General features: G+C 39.1%; 1 protein-coding gene across 1 annotated transcript in view; it reads right to left on the bottom strand.

The window, feature by feature from the left end:
• The window catches only part of LOC103799813 (transcription factor SOX-5-like), a gene marked incomplete at both ends in the record, with an annotated part of 132415 nt that overhangs the window by 70574 nt on the left and 36632 nt on the right, over nucleotides 1-25209 (bottom strand). The gene's annotated exons all lie outside the window — the stretch shown is intronic.

The raw sequence follows: 25209 nt of genomic DNA, 5'->3' as shown, positions 1-25209 counted from the left end.
CTGAACAGGAGAGGGAAAATCAAACACGGAATTTTTTGGGGGGACAATGCCTCCTAGCATGCTTTCTTTATTTCTGATTGGAGAGGTCAGGTTTGAATGTGCCTCTCCATAATGGGGTGTACTGGTAGTATCAACGATTCAGCTTCACCTTAATTACCAAACAATTCATATGAATTACATTAACCAAAACAAATCAAAAGATTCCACTAACATACCTATAGCCCACTTAATTATTCCCCCCACAGTCCATGATGACTCACTTTATCTTTGACTGCAGGGTAGCATTTTCTTCTCTTTTACTGCACTGTGTAACAGTATCTCTGCCTCAGACAGTAGCATTCACCCTAACTGAGCCCGAACACAAAGACATCTCCCCCAAGAAGTACAAATAAGTGCAGAACCAGGATACAGCACAGTCAGTACTATTTTTCTGCCCATACACACACACTTATTTGCACATGTGCAAAGATAAAAGACTCTGAGACGGTAAGAAAAAAAGACCGAGACACTTTATTCACAAATAAAACACAGCTATGTCTGAAGTGTTAGCTGTTCAACTCTGCACAGCAACTGTACACAACCATGCAAGTCAGGAAGTGGAAAATATTATATTGTAAGTGGATACTGCAGGGGACTTAAGACATGCAGAAATTAGTCATCAAAACTGGAAGTTGGCCATGGCACAATGGCAATAGCAATCCTATTGCTTTTACCCAGTTCTGTGAGTTCTTAATTGCTAGAAATAGATGTTGTCTTTGTATTTCACACAGATGAGAAACAAAAAGTTTGCTAGATTAAAAAGCTAAATTAGTAGTTTTAATTTAAAAACCCACTGTGCTGATCAGAGCAGTCAGTAAAGGAGAGACTGAGAGATTTTAAGAGAGCTCGTCTAGATTCTAGTGGCAGTGTGAAGCTGAGGAATCAGAGGTAGATATGCTATTGAAGACACAGTCTGTAGCCTTAAGAAACTAAAGTTAGGGTGTTAATAGACAACCTTTTATGACCAGAGGTGTAGGAAGGTGTAACTCCCTTCATTTTTGCCTGCATAGCACAACTGGCAAAAGAGAACCTGTGCCAGCTCCTTGGCTGCCACAGTTCAGGCTACAGCATCTGCACTTAATTTTATTTCAATTTAATCTCCTGAAAATCCAGGAGATGCCTCGGTTCACCCAAAAATGTTACAAGGCATAAGAGTGATATGAAATTGGGGATGGTAACCTCTTAATTTATGCCAGAATCTGTCAACACCTCTGTGTGTGTTGACTTTGTCTTTATGGTCTGAAACAATTTGCAAGGATGGAGTTCGAGTGCTGTTGACGGAAATTCTTGCAGTGGGAGATTAAGATTGGGACTGAAACTAGAGTAGATGTATCTTCAATCACTGAACTAGCTTGATCCATTTTTTCTTACTCCACTATTTTCCTTTCTATTCTGATCCTGTTAACTAAGAAGACATAAGTACCTTCAACTGGATTACGGGAGAAAAAAATACGTAAAATGTCATTTGTTCTCTATCCCCTCTCAGTCATCCTAGACCTGCCCAATATCTGCTTTTTCTTCATTTGTTTATTTTTTTGTTTGTTTTGTTTGGGGGGTTGTGGTTTGCTTTTTTTTTTTTTTTTAAAAGACAAAGACAAAGTAACTGTATTCTTTTAGAACAAAAATGAACAGCCGTGTGGAATTTTTGCATAGTACTCTTCTTCGGCAAAAAGCCACAGAACTTTTTTTTTTCAAATGGTTTCCAAGGATGAAAGTGACTTTGCCAAGCAAAGAAGCTTCAAAACAGGACTCAAAAACACTAATAGAAAGACAGATGGTTCTACTAAGAGCTTTGCTGCCAAAAAAAATGTTAAAAAAAAAGTGAAAAAAATGGAGTGATGTTATTGAAGCTGACTGCAAAGTTCTCTGATGACTGCAAATACTCTTGTCCCACTGCAAGTGTTAACTCTGCCTCCAGGGCTAATATAACTAAAGCACCACACACACACAAATTGTCATTGCCAAGCCCACAATGTAGCACAAGTCTGCACTTGATTCCAAGTGACTGCCAAATACACGAGCAAAACACCACACTGAAAAATTCCCATTTAGGAAAACATTTACCAGGAAAATGCCCTTTCTTCCTAACTCTGACTGCTGCATTTCATTTTTTTCAAATCACTGCTCCTCTTTATCTCTCCAAGGGGCCTTATACCCACTACTTTCAAATGACACAACCCTGGTTGCATTAAGGAGGTAAAAACTATAGAGTGATGAGGATGGTTTGCATGGATACAGAAATAACGCAGTCAAAACAATGTGATTTTCATTCCAGGATGGAATGTATGGAGCAGCACTCAAACAGCTACACTTCATTTTCCCCTAAATACAAGTAAGTGCAAACATCAGTTTATTTTAATCCGATTACCTGACACAATATGACACAAATTACGGACTCTTCGCTGTTATGGCTCATTTAACTCCTACATCTTAACTTTTGTTATGTTTATTATTATTAACTAGAATTGCTAGGATACAACTGTTTCAAGTGGCACAGAATATAGGGCCTCCTGAGTTTTACATGAAGGGTATTTTCCACCTTTCTTTTTCCCCCACTTTTTTTTTTAAAAGTTATTACTATGTCAGTTACATCTCTCAAACACTTTTTATTATATAGCTTACATACTTTCCAATGCTTCCTGGATGGTAACTTCTTGATACTGTATTTCTAATTTGAACATAATGGACTGCAAATCAGAGCTCTTTTTCAGGCCCTTCAAATTGTTCTGCTAATGGACATATGTCCATAAAAAGAAATACCTCTTCAACAATCTAAGAAGACATATAGCTGTCAAGATTCTCCACTTGCCAGTCTCTCTACGTGATTACCTCTCCTTAGTTTAATTTTCTAAAGGTGAAAACTGCATTTTAAATCCTCACAAAATTCCCAATGGATTTAATGGACTACAATTTCACGTTGTAACTTCTTATCTACTTTGTGATGTTAGCCTGGATGACAGTGATACAGTCTTCCTAGGGCCTGTTTTTTCACTACACACACTACTGCCATGATATCAACTCATCACACAGTTCCCCAATCTTCCTTGTAATTTGAATGTCACATTAGCTAGTCGTATTCTTGTACTGCATGGCAAACTGCAGAGGTATGGCATACACTGAAAAAGCATACAAATGCACATAAAATAACAAAGAAACAGACCAAATGTCATCAGAGCCAAAATATTCTATAATATAAATTCCCTAGCCAAGGAATTCATACTTTCATATCTCTGACTAGCAATTTGGAGTACAAGGGAAGCCCATGTTGCAAGGAAAGACAAAGCACTTGACATTTACTTTATGAGAAATAACACAGCTTAAAAATACCCAAGAAATTAAATGTTCTTTACTTCATAATGTGGACAGTAAGTAATCTCTAATGGCAAAGTATGTTAGAAGCATGAGAAATTCCAACCAAATTTAACCTAGAGCTAAAACCAAAACCAGGGAACGTTCATACTTGACAGTGAAAATCCAAAAGGGAGACCATCTCTAAAGAACTTAGCAGTGCAAAAATCAGAACCAGCACATGACAAGCAACTAATAGTATATCTACTGTCGAAGTGGGAAACTGAGGCACCCACAGCTACCCGTAAAAATTTTTGATTTTGAAAAGTGCCTCACTTTGTTCCAGTGCCTTTGAAAAATCTGCCCCTAAATGACTTACCATATCAAAAGAAATTGGTTAGTAAACTTGGAACCAATTCAAGCTGTTGAAGCCTGGGCCAGCATCTTCACAAATCTGTGTATGTTCTTTATGACTTGACCATAACAAATCCAACCACACAAAGACCTGCATTTAGCATAGCCACAGCTAGATTCCCAGCATTCCCAGCTTCATTACAGTTGTAGTATTTCCGCCTAAATTCTGGTCTCCTACCTACTTTTAGGAACATACTATGGTTACCACAGCTACCTAAGCACTAAGCAGTATGATTTTAACAGTTACCCCTACTGTTTGTTACTAGCTCCTGCTGTGACTTACATAAATTTAGATTGCAAACACTTGACAACTACAGTTCTACACTATTTTCCGTAAGATGTCACATGTGCGTTGGGTCACTATGTAAATAGCTACACAGACAAAATAGTTTAAGGAAATACTAAGATTGCAAAGTTAGGCATTCAAGGCTTAGGAAAAGCCAGAATCAGGGTAGCATGCATGACCTTATTTTGGCCCTTTATGCCCATGCATCTTGACAGAGTCTTTAATTAAAAGTTCACAGTTTACCCCCTCACATGACTCTTGCTTAATCTAGAAGGCTTATAATATTTCTCAAGTAACATAAACCCATACTTTCAACAAACCTAAGCCCCTAACATAGCAGCTGCTATAAGTTTTATTTATTTTCATTTCATACACTTCCATCAATTTAATTTCCACAGTTGCTCATTACATCTTTATTAACATCAACTTTTATGTAAGTTTTCCTCTCTCCAAGGTAAATATCTCGATGCATTTCCCATATATTTTATATATATATATACACATTCATATATAATAGTTTCCACTGAGGGGCGAATACTGCTCATCCACCCACCTCTAGTTCTTCAGAAGCAATTCTATCCATTTTGGTGAGACTGGTGACAGAGTAACGAATTACTCAGTGTGAATAAGAATGGCTGCTAAAAGCAACACTCTCTCCTCTACAAGCTGACAAAACTCTGAGCAGTACTTCACTCTTGAACCGTTTGAAAGATTTCTTTCAGGAGCTGTATGAGCACCTTCGCTGCAACGGACTCTGACATGTCTTCTTCATGTAGAAGCATGGCTACTTTTTTTTCGATTCACTTATTCTCAGCTGCCTCGAATAAGTTCAGATTTTACATTCCCAGAACAGTGGATGCACATGAATGATTCGATTAACTTCAAACCGTTGTAGGAATATCTTCTTGCCTGTGACTTGTTTATAAGTTAAGCATCTCTTCTACTGTATATGAAAGAATGTAATGCACATTTAACATGCAGTAACATAAATCTGTCCTTCAAAAATGACATGTTTAATTGCATTGGTCCCCCTTCCTCCAGAAACACTTGGCTCAGGGTGGCACACACTATGCTGAAGGACTGGAGTCTTTAATTAGCACATGTGTTGGCCATCTCCTTCTCTCTCCCTCACACCCCCCCACGTCTATCTTAAGGGAAATAAAAATATATGTCCTCATATAACTACAATCTGCTATTTTCCCTTACAGTGACGTTTAAAATAAGAAAAGAAAATCTTGTTCTCCTTCTCTTCCCTATATCAGTTCCCTAAATTGACTTAAGTATGTCCTAAATCTATACAGCAGGGAGCCCTGCCTATCCAGGTTATGCAATGATCACTCTCCTACCGAGTCTGAGGTGGCTTTTTACGAGGTGCTTAGTGAGTGCTTAGGATGCAAAGCAGAAAGTGGATGCCAAGAAACAGAGACATGGAGACGAAGACACTCAGGAGACAGAGAGCACACCCGATCCACCCCATTCTCTGACCTAACGCTTTGTTTTCACTACTGCAGAGCAGCTCTCTCCTCAGACAGACACCCTGGTACAGGGGGTCCTGACAAAGGATTTTCTGAAGGCTTTTTCTTCCTAATCACTACCTGTAAACTATTCTGCAGTGGATGATCTGGGCCCTAAATATTATTCTTCCCTTTGCTGCATAAGAGGCTTACACTATTCACACCAATGCTTGTCAAAATTCACCCTGTTCAAGCACCTCAGTACACTCAGTTCTCACTGTTCTCTCAGTTGTTTGCAAATAGTGTTCCTGATGGTAGAAAACATGCTCTCATAGTGGCAAGCTTTTTAAGAAGATGAAGGGTATTTAGGGAGACATCTCTATCACCCACCACACACACACACACACACATACCCTCCCCACTACAACTCCACTGGCATAGGAGAGCTCTATTTGGAGTGGTGGTGTGGAAAAATTACTGGTTTGATGGATTATGGAGCCAATCCTTAACAGGTAATAGTATGCATGCAACTTGGCTTATGAAGAACACAAGGAACAAACTTTCAGGAGAGCTGGAATGCATCTCAGGGAAAAACATATACATTTCTCATTTTTAAAAAGCAAGGCTCTGCAGGCTGGAAACTTTCCATCTTTGTTCAGTCCTGCAAGAGAATCCAGGTGTCATTACCAGCATCCATCTCAAATTCATCTCACTGCAAAGTCTGTACATGAAGACACACTTAGCCTTTTTAAACTGAAGTGCAGAGAAGTGCCTTAAACTGCCAAATAATACAGACAGTAGCTGTTTCCATGTTGATAACTTGCTTCCAAAGGCTTCCCTCCTCCACTTTGTGCTACAGAACAAAATGCACTGGTGAGAGACAAACACCTCCAGCAGCACTTTGAAGGACAGAAGCCAAAAGGACCTTTTGCATTAAGGCAACTCTCTTGGATACTTCCAATGGAAAAAGCAGCATTACTTATTCATTTCTGCAACTAAAATAAAGAACTTCAGAACATACATTTTATATTTGATTTGGAATAGAAAAAACATGCAGAGGAGGGAAATGCAGCAAGATGATTTTTTCCTGTTTGGGATGATATGTAACAAGAAGTTTTCACGCTCGTGCCACTTAGCATGTAAATTACCTACCGGACAATTCTGCCACAAAGGCATTGGAACAAAAAGCTTAACTGAAAGGGAAGAGGCCACATGAAATTAAAAAAGAACATAAACTGGAATTAATTCCAATATGCAGCTGTTTCAAGTCAAAAGTGTAAGAGTTCACACAGGAATGGCTGCTCCGGACTACAGAACACTCCAATGTGTGGGGTTCTCTGGCAACCAGGACTTTAAGAGCAAGCTACAGTAATTCAGGTAACAGCCACACTAGGAAGACTGAAGTGCACTCTCAAAAGAACCCTTTCTAATCTAAGCTCAAGAGCAACACTCAGAATAATTTGCTCTTTCATTCTTATAGAAGAAAAAGATCCATTGTTTGGTTGATTAAGCCACTTGTTTCATGAAGAGGTTAAAGTTAGCAGAGGACACAAAATTGGCTTTTGAGTTATGATAACCAGTGTTTTAGCCAAATTGACTTATTTCACCTTACTTAATATTCACATAAATACTATGCTTCTCATGGCATAGCTTGTAAGCACCTAACTTTAACTGTTAGCACCCTTCATAGAAGAATAAACCCAGACTATAATGAAAACCTGCCACAAACTTGTGGCTGTCAAAACTGCTGATTTTTAAGCTATATTGTCCTCGATTTGCATTTTTGTTAGCTCCCAGCAACTTGCTCCTAAGTGCAACTGTCATGTAGCAAGAGTTAATCTGCAAAGTCACTTCCTTCAAACTGGAAAATCTATGAACTTGCATTAATGACTGATGCTACCTCACAGCATATGATGGAGCACAGAGTTTCCAGATGCCTGGTTAATGCTTTTCCCAATGAGGTCTGGACCAGTGCTGATCACTCTAGCAGTAAGCTATTCAGCGAAACATTTGTCAGTGAAAAGAAAACAGGTGTGAGATTTCCTGATGTGATTTAAAAGACAGCATGTAGGATAATTTCTTGAGCAGCACATGTGTACTGTTTTCTACAGTTAGCTGATCCGTTATATATTGGCTCAGTTATTCAAATTATAATGAACTATGGGTTTATTTGTACTTGCCACAAAGAATCAGAGACAAAAAGTAGTATACTTCCCTTGTCATTCTTCAGAACAGCCTTCCAGAAGTCATCTGCATACTTTTTCCTTCTGATTTTCCACGTTTTGTTTAAAGGGACTGAAGTGGCTGGGGTTTGTGCATGTGTGCTAACCTATGTCTCTTTCTTTCCAAAGTCAGTTCCTTGGTACTCACATTTTACCAGGTCAAAAGCTTTGTGCAACAGTATCATGGACTGCTGTCAAAAGAGCTCTGGAAAGAAGGTTTGCTATGAACCACTGCTGCAGAGGAAGCAGGGAAGAGCAAACAGGGCAGCGTGTGTCACCTCTGTGTTAACAGGGGCTGTTTCTATTTGAGGAAGTCAGAGTGGCAGAAATAGTAGTCAAGAGAGGTGTGCAGAATCTAGAGGACTTTTGCCATAATAGCACAGGGGGGTTTAAACATATACAGCATTGACTCTGCAAGTATTAACATTATTAATCAGTGGGTAGAATATAAATACAAGTAGGAATGGGAAGGAAGGCTCAACACCAGCATGTGATGTAGTGAGTGGGGAGGAGAGGAATCAGTCAAAAATAACTTTTCAAGAACTTCTGTGAATGTCAGAAGTCAACAGACCCAGGTAAGGAAATAAATTGTAGTGTTACATGTCATCACAGGCAGCAGGTCTGGCTCCTTTTTGATAGATAAATCCTGTGAGCTAGAAGAACTGCCCCACCTTGCTGTCTCTTCAGGATTTTTGAGATGCCTCTGAGCTCATCCTAACACCAAAGTACTGCTGTGAATGTTTTCATGCGAAGGATATAAACAGGACCATAAAATGCTTGGCTATAAACCTGCCCAAGATGTTTTTTAGGTTGAGAATACATCTTAGGTAATTTATTCTAAATAATTTTCGGAAGTGATTTCTAAGTGATTTCTAAATTTATTCTAACCATGGTTCTTCCTCCTACACAGACTGAAGCAATGCAGCTTTTGGGGTCTGAACATACACATAAAAGATTTCTTTTCTGCATTTTCCTCAAAAGATCAAGAAATGGGTGGCAAGAGCACAGCTGATGCCATTATGCTTCAGCAAGTGGTAGTTTTTGTCATATAAAGTTATTCAGAGGTATATGTGTTAAGGCCAGTTGCTACATCTCCTCCTGTATGTCTTGTTGATTTTCTGTAACATATTCAAACACCAGTAACTAATCATTTTGATGTATGAATTGTAGTAATATCTTTCTTGTCTACTCTTCCAAAACCCCGAATTTTTAACCTGAAACAGGACAGTTCAAATTAGGAAACAACTGTATTTATGATAGTGTGTAGATGAAGGCCAGTTCCATGACCATTTTGACACAATGGTAAGGTCCCAATTCATGAATGGATCAATATCTAAGGCCTAAACCATTATTAGAGGACCACCATCTTCAGAGACTGAGTATTTTATTGGTGATGTAGAGACAGTTGTGGAGAGCAGCTGTGAATAAAAGAGCAGTACTCGACCCATTGTTCAAACACTGGGACCATAAAGTAAGAGAGGATTAAATATGAAGGAAGTAGGCATGCTGTGGTACTTCAACGGGAAGCAAAAAGTTTGCAAGGCAAGCCCATCTCTCATTCTGCTCTTCCTCCATCCCCACTGCGGCAGGCACAGTAGGACAAGCAGTAATGGGAAGTGATAGCTCCCTAAAGCTTTCCTCTGTTTCCAAGTGATACTTCCACCTCCAACACTCTTGCACTGCACTACGACCACAATCTGGCCTTCTACATCAACTCTTCCACTCACTATAAGTCACCCATCACATGTTGCTTTCAATGGTTCTATTAATAATTACAGCAAAATATTTAAGTCTTTCAACTAATATGACACAATTCTACTTCCACAATCCTTAATGCAGATATCTTCTTACGTAAATTTGTGGACACAGAAGACAAGGAGATCATTAGAGTTTTGCTTTATAATAAGTACTTCTTGTTTTGGTTTGGGTGTTTTGTGCCAATTTCCTTAATGTGATGTAAGGTAATACTACCATACAGAGAGGAAGGGGTATTCTTTCAAACAAACCCCTAAGGTTTCAAGTTGTATTTTTCACTCAGTATCTCTTTGACAAGTTGAGTATCATTAATTAAAACAAACACAACCATTTTAGTGTGTAGGCAGTGGGCAAGAAACAGGGGTTATTTAATATCATGCAGTGGGCAGAAATTCAAAACCCATTTGGCTGCTGAATAGTGCAATGGTATAAACAAACATGAAAGTCTTATCAAAGTCATCTACTCAAAATCATACTATCTAGAGAAAAAATAGACATAAATGACTTACAAAAATATAATTCTGCACTGAAGTCTGTACCTCCTCTTGCTCTCTTTAATTTAAAAGGTTGGGGGACATAGTCAATAAAACTGCATGCAATCTAATATAATACAGGGGAAGAGTGATCAATGTAAACTCATGCAGAATTGGGTCTGCTCAGATAATCTTAAAACTAAAATCCACTCGCTAAACCCTTTGAATGTCTCCATTTTTTCCAAATTTTATTATTAAACCATATACATGTTTCAGGATAAATGTAGTTTCCAGTGACATCAATTTCAGAGCACAAGTTGCTACAACTCAGTGTAGTTCTTTCCTGAAAATAATATTATTATTATTGCTAATATTACTATTGTATATTGAGTTTTATTGCATTCTACAAGATCTTAAAAACCCCTGCACTTAAACATGATGGACAAATGGTCAGGAAAACTCAGACCAAATGTTAGTAGAAACCTCTGTGGAAAACACGTTTCTAGTATTGGATAGCCTCTAATTACTGTCCAGGGAAATGCACAATAAAGACCTCTTTTCAATCTTTCAGCTGTTCAGACTTGTTTCTGACTGTCCCTTCTGCCAGTGGAATTGTTCCTTAGTAGAGTTCAGTTTTGCCATCAAAAGTTTGACTTTAAAAGCAAAATGGATTCAAGTTGCAGGAGAAAAACTCTTTAAATGGATACATCACCACTCTTCCATTCATATCCTGATCCTTTTTTTTTCCCCTTGTTACCAAAATCCTCATACAAAACTGTTTTTCACAAGTTTTGTTTGGGAACATTTTTTGAATAGGACTGAAGACAGTGTCTCATTTTGTGCCTACAATTCAATGACAGCAATACAGTTAAAGAGCAATTAACTGTAGATAGAGGGATAAAGTTTAGACATCTCATCATCTCATTTCTGTGCACAGCCAGGTAAGCAGCTATCCAAATCCTACAGCTTGTTACTGCACTGAATGGCAGCACAAACATTTTGATTGCCCAAAACATTTTATCTTTTTTCCTGTCTCCTTCACTTCTTCCTTGTCTTCCCCCTCCTCCTCCTCCATTATTAAAAATATGAGCAAAACAACAAAAGGAAAAGAACAAAACAGAAAGGAAAGACTATATGCAATTGTTTTTTTCGCAACTTCTAGACACGGACAGCGCGATGGAGAAGAAAATTGTCTACCTCACAAGAGCACCTATCATCATAAATCAGTTTTTAATTTTACTGGTGGATGGCAGCAATCAGATAAACACTTGCTGCCTGCCTCCCCTGGATATTGCTCTTTGAATCAGCTTGGCCCAAGATGTAGTGAGGTGTGGGAGCCCTACCTGCCTCACAACTCCCAAGCAATACCTGACTGGTGTGCAGTCAGGGAAAACAGAGGAGCATTCACAAAGCAGAATACACGCATAATATATGAAGTGCAGGATCTCACAAGAGGGAGAAAAGTACAACATAATGAATACGAATAATCCTTGGGCATTTTCTTCCTAGTCTGAAGTAGTTCTTGAGTGTACAATAATTTTTTCTGGCTTGACTGCCTTTAAATATGCACATACCATACTCCTAGTCCAATTTTTAAGCCACTATAGGTATTAGAGGACAATTTACATGTGATTTGCATTTTTTTTCCCTGTGCCTGTGGTTTTGGTAAGTCTTCCAAACCTAATGACTGTTCTTTTGGCCAGCAACATAAATGCTGTAATCACACAATTATTGTGCTGGGAACAGTTTAATTCAGCATTTTGTTCTCAACCACAGAACAATTACTCAACAATTTTGGTTAACCATACTAGCTCACTGCCTGGAGAGGAAGCAGAATATTCACAAAATCTATTGTTTTACATAAAGGCACTCAGTAGATTCTTATCGATTATAACTTTCCAGCATCTCTTTGCTCTTTGAGGTACTCCCAGTTAATGAAAATAAATTACTAGCAGCACACTGTATTAGCTTATTCATCTCTATCTGTTGAATGCTTTTAATTGTGCATTTGCATACTAAAGAGAAAGGTAGATGTGTCTGGGAGAGAGGGATGTAATGGAGCAATGTAAAAAGCTCTGGAAACTACTACACTGATGTTATTATTCATCTAGTAAGCATAAACCTTGGTCATTCAGGATTCATTTTTATGTTCTGCTCTTAGGGTACTCATTTCTCTTTAGTAATAAAAGGAATTTTCTGATCAATTGATTTATTCCTAGTACTGTTTATAGAGAAATACTGCTGGCCAATAAGTCCTCCTGAGATCTCTTTAAGCACCATCTGAGACAGAGAACGAAGTTTTCACCCAGAACACAGTCTCTGGGGCTGGACATTTGGTGCAACTGGAACTAAGGTTCACCAACACAAATCAGCAATTTTTTTTTATGCTACTATGGGACAGCCCCAGCCTTGATGTAATGGTGGTGATGAACCTCATGGCACACATCATGTCACATGACATGAGAGCACTTGATGCCACTGAGTTTGGTTGAAGAGATAGTGGGAAAACCCTCTGAGTAGTCTTCAATCACCCACTGGCATGACCAAGGATGTGTAGATTTATATGAAACCCCCAATATTTTTGCCAGGTAAACAATTTTTCAAGTGTTTACTATCAGTGATCATTTTGTGGGTTTCTTTTAAATTTAGGCACTAACACTTCAGAGGCTTTGTGTGGTAGACCTAATTCACAATAAAGGGAATGGAATTCTGAGACCTCAGCAAGAGTAGATTGAAGTTAGTTAACTAACTAATATATCCTCACATATTTTCTGCTCCAAATTTCATTTCTGGAAACATTTTACCTAAGTGAATACAAATATTTTAGTAATTCCTTTTCCACTTTTGTTGTTTTTGTTTTGTCTTGCCAGTCACTGAGAATATTTTCATTTAGAACTGTGAATCTGAAAAGTACAACTCTGGCAATGCTGCTGAACAGTAAAATTAAACTAATTAAACAAATCTGACTCAGTAAACTTCAGTCTGATAGTAAGAGAGATCAGAAAGGAAACCAGCTGTAAACATGATGAAAACATAAAGTAATAGTTGATTTTTTAAAATGCCTTTAGCTTTTAAGAAGCATTCAGCTCAGAAAAGGGACTTTGTAATAATAATTATTTTCTTAAGGGCAAAATCTGACCTGTAGGAACTTTGTGTTGAGTCCTTGCTCTGCTGAAGTCAATACAAATTGACCCTGATGGTACTCAGCAGAAGTAACTTAATTTTAAAAAATAACTTTAATTAAAAAAAAACTCACAAGGCATCTATGGAGCAGAACACAGGCTCAAATGTCATGATCAGCAGGACACTGAGCTATGACACTTCTTTTTTTGCTCCATTTATGACATAAGCAGCAAGTATAATTTTGCTTTAAGCCTAGTTTCAGCAGATGTGGAGAAAGGTCTTGTCTCTTCTGAGATGTGGGAGACACAATGTGAATAGCACTAAGGAAACAGAAGTCCCAATCCAGTTCTTTCCATTTCTTAGGCGACTGTTAAGCTTCCACCAGGCTACTGCACACACCAAGACAAAAAAAAAAAAAAGAAGAGAAAAAAGGAAGGACTATTCCTTCTTTAACTGCTGCATGTGGGAAAGGAAGCTGCTACCTTTTACAACCCTGTCACTGTGCTTCAGGCACTATGACTGTGTGCTGAACCTTATGGGTACTGTCAATGCTGCTCTGCCTCGTTTCTGGACTGTGATGACCCTTAGGCAGGAGCTAAGCATTTGGGTGTTTAGACTGGAGCAGATTCAGCCCATTCACAAGAGGAGAAATACAAATCAGCAGGTACTATGTGTATTTAGAAGCCCCCAAAGTTTCAGATCTCATATGTGAACTAAGGCTCTTAAATGATGGTCGGACAGGATGCGTGTGTGAACCTGGGGAGCACTTTTGAGTCCCTCAATTTAGATGCTCCCAAAGGCTAAGTCCTCTTATCAGATAGTAAGTCTTCTTTTTGGTTGTGACCTTAAGCTATGCAAGTAAGAATTCCATGGAATACCTTACAAAAAAAGTTGCAACTACGTTAGAGCACCTAATACTGTTCTCATTCTTTGCAGGCAAGGTGATAAAAAGACAGCAGTGCTATACAACAACATGTCGCTTGTGTACGTGCATTTTTTTTAACAGCTGCATCCCTGCAGCCAAATGGGTTAGAATAAAACAATCATGGGGCTCCTTGGCACCTAAAGGAATGGTTTAGGACATAAATTGCTGCCTTACCAAGTGGCCTTGAAACCTGTTTTGTTTATACAAGCACATTAGTAACACTTTAATATCCCATAACAAATTAGTAACCACAGATATGTCTAACACGTGGTAAGGCAAATGAAAACCTATCTAAAGTCTTTGGGTTCAATACCTTTCTCCAAAAAGAAAAGGATTATTTTAGCAGTTCAAACCTAAAATATTTTGCCAGCGAGTTTGTTCACTAAAATGCTACCCATTCTGAATACATCAGGTTCCTTTAAGACTAAAAGTCAGAGCTGTGTGCTCTGAGCCTTTTTATCAAGATGACTCATTCATTCATGGGCAGCATGGATTGTATGGCTGGCTTATGGTAGCACTCTAAATTAGTACTCACACAATGGAGAGCTTATACAATTGCAGTAGTCCATATCCAGTAAAACTGCCTTAGTGCCTTGAATAATGGGCCTTGCTAAGTCTCTAACAGTTCTGTAAGAACCTCTAAACAGCTGCACACAACACATGACCTGTGCCATCTTTACAATGCCTGCTAACCATGAAAGCAAGCTTTGGGAACTATTTCCTCTGCACCCTCACCATTGGACAGCATCAATCCCTTTGCTTTTTAGAGAACAAGGGGATTTTCCCCCCCCTCCTCTTTCTTTCTTTATTTTTTTCTTTTCCTTTCCAATCAGCTCTCCACTGATCATCCTTCACACTTTAGCCTCTGCCCCAGAATACTCCGGACAATAGTACTGATTCCATCTGTGCTCTCCATTAAAGCCCTCGTAATCCTCCTCCGAACAGCTGGACGCTCAGACTCCACACACAGACACTCCTTCTGTGGAACCGTTTGGCTACAATTACGCTGAGCTTGTGCTTATTTCAAGTTCCTGCCTGCAAATGCCTTTCGTAGGGTCCCCTAGGGCTGCACAGCACAATGTCCTGACGCAACAAATTCAACAATACGTCGAGACAGACCCAGGCTCAGGTGAAAATGTGGTGCTTCGTCACCTCAGTGCCAAGCAGCACCTACAAGATATTATTCAGACAAATGACAATATTAATGACAAGCTTCAAACTCCCACCAAGCCATCAAGTAATCATGAAGAAGCATCTTCAGTTAATCCAACTGTTTCAAGACCTTTGTTTTAAAGTCAGAAGCACTGCAATGCCTAAAGTTTGCTTAGATGCCTTTTTCAAGAGCTGCAGTGGTTTGTCCCTCTCCTGGAATATTCAAGAGAATGATCTGACAATGTCTATTGTGGCTTGAAACAACTGAATGCTAAGGAAGGACCAGCAGAGCACACCCACAGGCTGGTCTAGCTGTGTACCTTGATTTTTCCAGGGACTTAACTTTCCTCAGATTCAATCAGTGGAGTAAGACTCCAATATATTTCACTTCATACACTATATACAATATGTATTCAGAAAAATGCAAGAATAACTCTGAGTTAATGATCTTTACAAGAAGTCTATGCTGGCATCCTAATTAAAGTCAATAGTGAGTCCTACACATCTAAGTGCATCTAATGTATTACAACGTGAGTGCATGTTTGCCTGTGTCTGTATACACACACGCATCATCTGTGCCCATACAGAACTATAAACACACACACATTTCTCCAGTAGATGTGTGTGCACACGTCTCACACACCACACAAGCAAATGAGGAAAGCTATCTATAAATCTCATTTCTGGTATTTATTTCAAAATGTAAATGTGTGTGTATGTGCACATGTACTGATATTTACACATATATTTATACACACCGTACCCACGAAACAGATGCCCCACACACAGGAGTCCACACACATATGCAGAGCATACAGGCATGTACCACAGGAGAGGTGCTGATACCCAAGGGAAAACTCAGAACACAAACAGTGTTTATCACGTACCTCTGACAGTTTCACTATAACCCTCACTTCCCTCAGAAGTGAATTTTCTCTTCAGTCAACAGATAGACCTTTTCCTTCCCAACTTTCTACATAGTATTACTCAGCTACTGTATCACCTGTGCTCAGTCCTAGGCCAGAGGGACTTCTGAGCTTCTCTGTTTTGTAATCCATGAGAGCTACCATCACAGAATCACAGAATCAATTAGGTTGGAAAAGACCTCTGAGATCATCAAGTCCAACCTATGGCCTGACACCACCACGTCCCAGGACAGCCCCTTCCAGTGTCTAATTACCCTTTCTGTGAAGAAATTCCTCCTACTGTCCAACTGAAATCTCCCCATGTGCAGCTTGAGACTATGTTCTCTTGTCCTGTCACTAGTTGCCTGGGAGCAGAGCCCAACCCCAAACTGGCTACAGCCTCCTGTCAGGGAGTTGCAGAGTGTGATAAGGTCTCCATTGAGCCTCCTCTTCTCCAAGCTGAACAGCCCCAGTTCCCTCAACCTCTCCTCATAGGACTTGTGCTCCAGACTCTTCCCCAGCTTTGCTGCTCTTCTCTGGACACATTTCAGTACCTCAATGTCCTTCTTACAGTGAGGGGCACAGAACTGGACACAGTACTCAAGGTGTGACCTCACCAGTGCTGAGTACAGGGGGAGAATTGCTTTCCTAGTCCTGCTGGCCACACTATTTCTAATACAGGCCAGGATGCCACCAGCCTTCTTGAATGCATTTTTATTAAGAGAAGTGGGCGATTCACAGTGGCATAATGTGGCCCACAACATCTGCAGGTAGCCTTGAAACAACTCCAGACATTACACTCCCATCAAAACATTATTTACGGAAAAGCAATTCCATGTAAGTTATGGAAGTTTCTTTGACCTGTGGTAAGCAGCAGTTCAAAGGTAGAAGGACTCAAAAATGTATTCCAATAATTCTTCTAAACCACTCCAAAACCTATTTAAAGAGATTTTAAAAATAAGCTCCTTTCATGCAATATGTTGCAGTATAAGGTAGCATAAAGGTTTTATTGCTATTAGTCGAATATATCAAGCATAACACACAAGTGGCAAGTAACACACCTCTCCTAAACAAGTAAATAAACCCTCCCCAGTGCATCTGTCCAGCACATATTTCCTGCTCCCCCACATGCATTAAGTACAAAAATACAGGTAGGCTGTCCACAGTTAAGACCAAGATTGGCTTTTTGTTGTAAACCCAAGAATTCAAAGTACATGGTTCAAAGCACAGATAAATACCTAGATTAGATACTTTTTGACGAGTTCCCCCTATCTCAGGAGAGGTCATTTATCCTCCAAAGTCTTTACAGGTGGTCGGCTGTCAAAGAACATACTTTCAGCTGAATTACAGGCGATTTGGCCAAGATCTTTTTGCGATATGGGATTTAGAAATAGGTGCTAATCATATTTTGAAAATTCTTCTAGGGCTCCTTCATGCCATGTTGCTGTGTCCTAGAAACTTCAAATGAGGTTTATACAAAAGATCTTGGCAAGATCTAGCATAAGGAAAGGCATGTTTGGGAAGTAACTCTCAGGTGCATTAAGAACGTCAGAATAGTCCGTCAGGCTCCGGCAGATTTTAAGGAGTGCCAAAATATCCGAGGAGATTTTTTTTACCTTTAAAAAACTGTTCTCACTCAGCCTTCCTTGAGAAAACAGTCTTAAAAATATAAACAAGTTCCTAAGAGTTCTGTCACATCATTTTTGCTGGATGTCTTTTCCTAATTGCTATTAAGTGCTTTTTTGCCTTGTCTGTCCTAATCACCTCTGGCAGATGGTCCCTATTTCATCCAACATAAAAGCACCTGATAAAATAACCTGCAACCTTCCTCTCTTTTTCTCACAGTCACTGGTCAGATGGACATAGATACTGACATAACCTCCAGAAATTCCCATTTGCTCTCACCTCCAGTGGTTTCATTAAGTAGCTGTCAAACTTTTAGTTAAGGGAAGGGTGTGGAAATACAAACTATAATTTAGGCATATAGAAGGAAAGTTAGGCACTGACAAGCCAGAATGATTGTCCTTCCTTGATCTTCATATATCTGGCCTGAAATACCATGCCTAAGCCTGCAAAACTGACTTGAAGATCAAACTGTCCATGCAGGCTCTCCAAATTATCCTTTCTATTGTTCTTAAAACCAGTGCTCCCACACACAGCTCAGTAAGGTTACATAAGCTTCCCAATACAGGTTCTTCAGCCATGCCCCACTTCAGTTCCTTGCATAAAATATTAATATTTTGCTGCTAGGTGGTACATCTACTTTGGTAATGTTTTAAGTCTATCAAGAAAGCAGAAGGCCACTGAGGTAAAATTTAGCAGTTGTCTGAGCAGTGATACCAGGCTCTCATAATACATGTCTAAACCACACTGTTCTATGTCTCAACCCAAATTTCCACAATGAAATCAGATCTGGAATTTAGGCTCAGCCTCTCATGAAAACAGGTGAAGGTCAATTCCCAAGGGTTTGGTTCAAACCTTTTCTAAACATAATGATTGGTTTCTTTCATGTCAATATGATCTGTTTAGTAGCTACCATACCCCAGAATCCCCTTGTTTCACATGAGCTGGAATGTCACTGGACAGTACACCAGTCAGTAAACTCTAGGGCCACTGCTGAGAACATTTCAGATTTCTTTTTCGATTCTTCCGCAGTTTCTTTCCAACTGAAAACTAACTGACCTAGTGAACCACTGCTAGATTCACTCTGCATGCTTCAATCACACAATGCAGCCACTGACTGCATCAGCTGTGTGTCAGGAGCAGAGCTTGCGAGTTCTTCCTCTCCCACCTTTTGTCTATCACATGTCTCCACAGCTCTGAATCACTTCAGGAAAGGATAAACTCCCCCTTCCCAAGCCCTGACCTCTGTATAATCTGGACTGGACATTATAATATAGAGTCATAATTACAGTAGTTTTATTAAACAATACTCTAATTTTTTAGCCCAAAATTTTATGGAAGTCTGTAAAGTTCATCTATTATGGCTCAACTGAAAGTCTGTTCACTTCAGATTTATTAAGAACTGTATTCAAACTCTTTGTTGATAATACTGGGATTGTACTGAAGCAGAATCCAATCTAACACTCAGAGGCTGTAAAATGGGATGTTGCAGGAAACAGTATTTTTATTTCAAGTAAATCTTTCAGTTTTAAGTGTCCTGCTTTTTCTCCCGTATTTTATGGCCAAATTGTGCACTGAGGCATACAAAACCAACTCATACTGACAGTGGAAGGAAGTACACGTGTACAGAAAAGGAAAGATTTAGTCTTTGCTGTTTATGAAATAATCTTACTTAATTCACCCATGTGTTCTTTGATACTACAACTAGCATGGAGAGGAACCCTAACGTATGCAGTGTGCACACCAAGAAGATAAGAGGGCCAAATGGCAGTTTTCTGCGTGCATTTTTTTCTAATAAAGTTAGCTAGACCAGAAATAAACCTGGTATTTGTAATGCCAGTGTAGCTCATGAGTTTGCAGAATACAAAGCTCATGGGGAGGCAGAAATAGGTAATTTTTTCCAATATGGACTTAATTCTTACATATGGAAGATTTCAGTCACCTCTTTCTACTGATAAAAACTGAACAGGATTTCACATAGGTTCACCTTATCTTGGATAAAAATCATTTCTTTAAGAACTTGACAAAATGTCAGACCAGTTCAGCAGATAGTGGAAAATCACTTAGACAATGAAGTGACACAGGACACTTTGAGAGTCACAGCTGAAGCAGCCAGTGTTTCAACATCCCTTATTGTACACAGAACATTAACCAGGATCAGACATCAATTGTCTTTTTGATTCCCCTGTAGATGTTCAGTTGGTATTCATAAAATTCTTCATGCAAATCAAGGACAGTATTTTATCTTTAGAAGACACCACATTTCTCTGGGTTTTATGAGAATATGCACTATTCTAGAGTGTGAAAAAGGATCACTGAGAATTCTGGAAACATGTAATAGACCAAATCCCATGAAATTTGTCTGGTTTAGGCTGCAAATCTGAATGATCTGATTTGCTGTACTTATGTTGAGCCCAGGACAAATCAGTGAATCCATCCATACAAAGCTCATTGACAGTTTAGGCCCTTGGACACAAAGCACAGAGAAACCAAATCAACACCCAGCATCCTCACCAGACACTGAAAAGGCCTTGGGACTCCCAGTGGAAAAATATAAGGATTGATGTAACAGGCAGGGAGCTGAACTGGGTGAGGGAAGGAGGAAAATTAATAGCCATTTTGGTAAATGGACTCATAGTTCAAATTACAGATGAATTTACAATCCACTTAACAGAAAAGACCTCACTGCAAGCTCTGAAAAATAGTTAAAGAAAACCAGGAGCTCCTTATAAACTTGCAATTGTCCACAAGTAACCAACTATGTGCCTGAAAGACTGAATCTTGTAGGCCCATATTAAAACTTTTAATGACTTTAGTTAGAAAAAAAAAAGGGGGAAAAAAAAAAGGTGGAACTTTGCAGCCAGCTGGCTCCATACCGAAAGCCAGGCTGCACAGCTTGAACTTAAAGCTATCTTAACATAATGAATAAGTGCCAATAATTAGCATATGTAGTGTGAACAGGTTTGCTGGCACAAGCAAGTGAAAAACTCCAAGGTAAAGTTATTATTAGGGAGTAATTAGCTCTGTGAAGTAAATGAGTGAAACAATAGCTGCCAGCACTGACAATATGGCTAACATCTGACTATGTGGAAGATAACATTGTAAAGTATTGCTCCCTGAGCTAGAATCTGTTAATAACCATATGTTAGTGTAATTAATGCAGAGTCTTTCTGACCTGTTGTCACATAAGAACAATACTTTCTTGGAAACATTCAAACAGGCAGCTCTACACTCATGGATGGCAAAAAATAATTTGGGAAGTTGCTTACAAACACCTTTTCTTCTGCATTTCTTTAAAAAGAACTAAAAAACAGTAAAGGAGGAGGAGGAAAAAAGCCCCACATTTATGAACCAACTTCTTTCAAGGTTGATGGCAAAGAGTTCAAACCCTGAGTCAGGGCTCTCCAGACCAATTACATGAAACCCTAAAGAACACTCTTGGATTTTAGGGGTGCTTGTAATCCATGCTCAGACTAAATTCTGCTATTTGATTATTTATATAGAATGGCTTAAACACTTTATCCAAAAAATCCTTGAATTCTGGAGTGTTCAAATCTGAGACTAGGGTCTGGATTTTTTGGCTTGAGCCCATTTCTAAATTGAATAGATAACTCCAGGTGTCTGACATTCATCAGACATTCTGCCAAGATCTTAATATACTGCTAGATAGGGAGGGTCTCCACTTGTCCCCCACACAGGACATTCTCACCTCCAAATGAGAGGATTCTGTGACTACAAAGTGCAAGGCTAAAGATAATTTCTCTTGAGAAGGTACTAAAAATCATGCCCAGAACTTCTGCATTTTCGTAATAAATGGCACCAATGCAGTATTTACCTCCCTTCGTATCAACAACTCAAAATGTTTCAGAGAGGTCTAGTAAATACAGTTTGCTGAACAAGCCTTACATAATTACTGTATTTTCGAGTCATTGTGCCGATGCAGTGTATCCTACAGAGCACACACATCCCATAAAAAGCCCTTGTCTCTGAAGCTCTCTGGTACAAAGACCTTTGCAATTTAATTTGAACATATCTCTATTCCAATTGAGCATCTCATATGCACCTCATTCATTAGAGAATTCACACCCATTGGCTCACTGCGACAGTTTTCTAGAGGGGGCAAAGTGTGGTCATACATCCCAAAAGAATAGCAAAGAAAGGTTTCAGCGAGGGCAAAGTGTGGTCATATATCCCAAAAGAACAGCAAAGAAAAAGTTAAACAATTTCAAGGATCTGACCAGATTTAATTTCCTTTTAAAAAATATTCAAAATTTAATGCAAGCTTGTTAGTAGTTTCCTTTTTCCCTTTTTAGTGGGCAGATAAAAAAAAAAAAAAAAAAAAAGGTAGGTTTTTTAAATGCTTCACAGGCTATTATGGCCAGGCAAAGGAGTCCTGCATGTTTGAGATCTCACACATTCATCTTCTCGCTAAACATCTGTTTAAGGCTTGTGTGATCTACCTGTCAGCACCAGTGATCCATAAAGTGTTTGAACCTCCTGTCACAAACCTCAGTGCTGGTTTGATCAGAGGCTTTGTGCACACTAATCACCCCCTTTATCTTTTCTAATGTTAGGAGAAAAAAAACACAGCAAGGCTGTCTTCCAAACCTGACTGTAATTAATCTTTCCATGGGGGAACCTGCCTGGTTTGAAAAAGCAAGATCTGATGGGCTGCTGCTCTTTTTCTGCAAGGGCCTTATTTTTCCTACCAGGCATCTTTACACTTGAGTGATACCCTTTACAAAATACTTTAACTATATCCCAGTGTCAGTGAAACAACCTTCAAGATCACGTTATGAATGAAACCGCTGGTAACTTTGCTGAGAAAAAGAGACCAATGAAAGGAGTTTGACAGAAGCGTGTTTAAAAGATTCTCTCTTTTTAACTGCATGGGGAAAAAAGGGAATCAGAATAAGAACTGGTCCCCTTTTCATGTTTCTCCTAAGCTGTTCTCTTCACTAATAATCCCACCACTACCTTTCTTTGACTCAGCTGCACACAAACGGACTGAAAGCTGCAGGAGTTCCCAAGAGGGAACAGATAACATCAGGTGCTTTTTAGTTTTATTACAGCTTGCCTTTTGCCACTATTTGCTTTCTGTGGCATAAGAGGAATGAATGCTGTGCGTGATATAGACAATTCGAAGTACACTTTCAGCGAAGCCCATATGGAATGGGAATGGGATAAGGAAGTTTACATTTACTCACATCTCTTCTGATGGGGAAGCTTCCTTTGCTCCCCAGCATCCCTGAGTCCAGGCATTAGTAGCAACATAAATTCTAGTGAGCAAATAGTAGGAAGCACAGACAAACTGATGCTGCAAGACCAAATCTGGGAACATATTTCATAGCAATCCTCAACCTATATAATGTCAAAAGCCTTGATGATACATGGACTGATTGATCCCTGAGTAGGTAAATAGAGTTCATTTGGATAACTACCTAGCCAGAAGGAAGAACTTTAGGAATTATTGCGAAAAAGTAGCCAGTAATCGGAGGGATGTGACTATCATAGATGTCCTGTATTAACCAAGGCTCTTTAACACAAGGCTGTGTCACACAGAAACACTCTCAGAACTCAGGTGAATTTGGAGAGGAAAGTAAGTGAAGTTAAGTGAATCTTTCTATTACTGTCATCATTTATTAGTTATACTGTGAGGAATTTCAAAGGACTACAGAGATCCAACATCTGACTGTGCATGATCAAAGAGAGTCCTGCACATTTTATATCTTCTTTTTAAGGCAAGATACCAGAAGTGTGAAACATGATACAGTAGACAGGAGCAAATGTCTACCAAGATTATTTAGGGTTCTTTGCTTGGATCCATTCTAAATTTCATGGATTTGCTAATTGTCTGCATGTAACAGCAGAATTAAAATTTGAGGAATAATTTGGGCAATATGGAGGGTTGAACCCTTCTGGAAACGTTGTTCAACACACTTGAGGTACTTTGGAATAAAACATAAGACAGGATAGTAAAAGTGAACAAACAAAACAATGAGGTGAGCATGACCCACAGAACAGATGAGAATCAGCACAAACTATGGAGAGAAAAAATATGAGTGAAAGATCTGTGAAGGACCTTGGAGAAACAGCACCAAACTTTAATTTCATATTATGGAAAACAAGGAGCTGATGCCTAAGCTGAAGAAAGGAGTTGGACCCAACGATATTAACAGAAGTGAAAGGATGATGGTGTTTGGGGATTGTCCTGCCAGGGGAACAGGGAGACAATGGAAGCATAATGACAACAGAAAAGTCAGCAGTCAAGGCATAAGATTGACAAACACATGGTTGAAATTTTTAGGCAAAAGAAAAAGTTGGATTTTAGAAATTCCATACCAAAATAACCAAGGAGACTGAGGGCAGGAGGCGGTCGAAGAAGGAGTCAAAATGGTTTCTTGGAATATGAATCTGCTTGACAAGGAGGAGGAGGATGCTGCTACCAGTCAAAGAACAGACGAATCAGAGAAGCTTTGGGAAGAAAGCTAATGAGTTCATTTGAGGTTAGTGACTCTGTCCAAGATTGATGTTCCCTCTAGCTAGAGATTAAGGCACTTGAATCACAACTAATTTATCACCTTTCTTACTTTCTGGCCATGAAAAAGCACCTGGTATTCCAGACTGGTGCCTTATACTGAAGCTTGACAGCTAACTGCCCATGGAGTCCATCTAAATTTGATAAAGGACACAGGTCAACCTCCAGATAAACTCTGTACCTTATAAACTTTGATTATAGAGTGAGGACAGGACTAAACTGGAATCTTATCCAGTACACAATCCAATTGGTTTAAATCTATATCTCATTGAGTAATTAAGAGTTCAGAAGGTCTGAGATTCTATAGAGGATATAATGTGCTGTAAACAGTATGTTGGGCATGGATAGGATTACAATGATATTAAAGGACATCAGAACCATCCTATGTATTTCAAGGAAGAAAGGGAAGATGTGTAAATTCTTTACAATGTCTTTGAAAAGCATCGAAGTAACTGATAGGATTTTTATTACATTCTGCTGCCTTATGCTTCCTAATACTCACCCCATCTCACTGTGGTATGATCACATAGCTTGACAAAAAATAAGGACAGTTTTTGTTTAAGTAAAATAGCTCCTTCAGAGATCATGTCTGAGGAAAGGCATGGACTTGTCTTGCTTAGCTGTAAGAATCAGGCTTCTATATTTTAACTTAAACAAGATGACTAACTCCTCCAAACTTCACCTTCCCATATGTATAATGAGAATAATGTTTATGCTCAATGATGTCTGTGAAGTTAAAAATAGTTTTGCTTTTTCAGAGTTGTATGCATGTGTGCACACATGCTTGAAGACAAGAGGGTTCTCTTGCTTGGTATCCTATGAAATTCATTCTCCTGAGGTTTATTGGCTCTGAAGGTGTACTTGCAAGCACTTATCCAAAACTCACATCCAAGTCTGTACTTGTTAACTTAAAGCCTGATCCCCTGCATTTCTAAGGAGAACTGCCTGGGAGAGCTGGCTGAAACCTTGTCTGCAGAACTTCAAATATTTAGCCAAACTGGATCATATAGTA

Source organism: Acanthisitta chloris, unplaced genomic scaffold (assembly GCF_000695815.1).
Source record: "Acanthisitta chloris isolate BGI_N310 unplaced genomic scaffold, ASM69581v1 scaffold9163, whole genome shotgun sequence".
NCBI classification, from domain to species: Eukaryota; Metazoa; Chordata; class Aves; order Passeriformes; family Acanthisittidae; genus Acanthisitta; species Acanthisitta chloris.
This window is presented reverse-complemented; position numbering and strand designations above follow the sequence as displayed.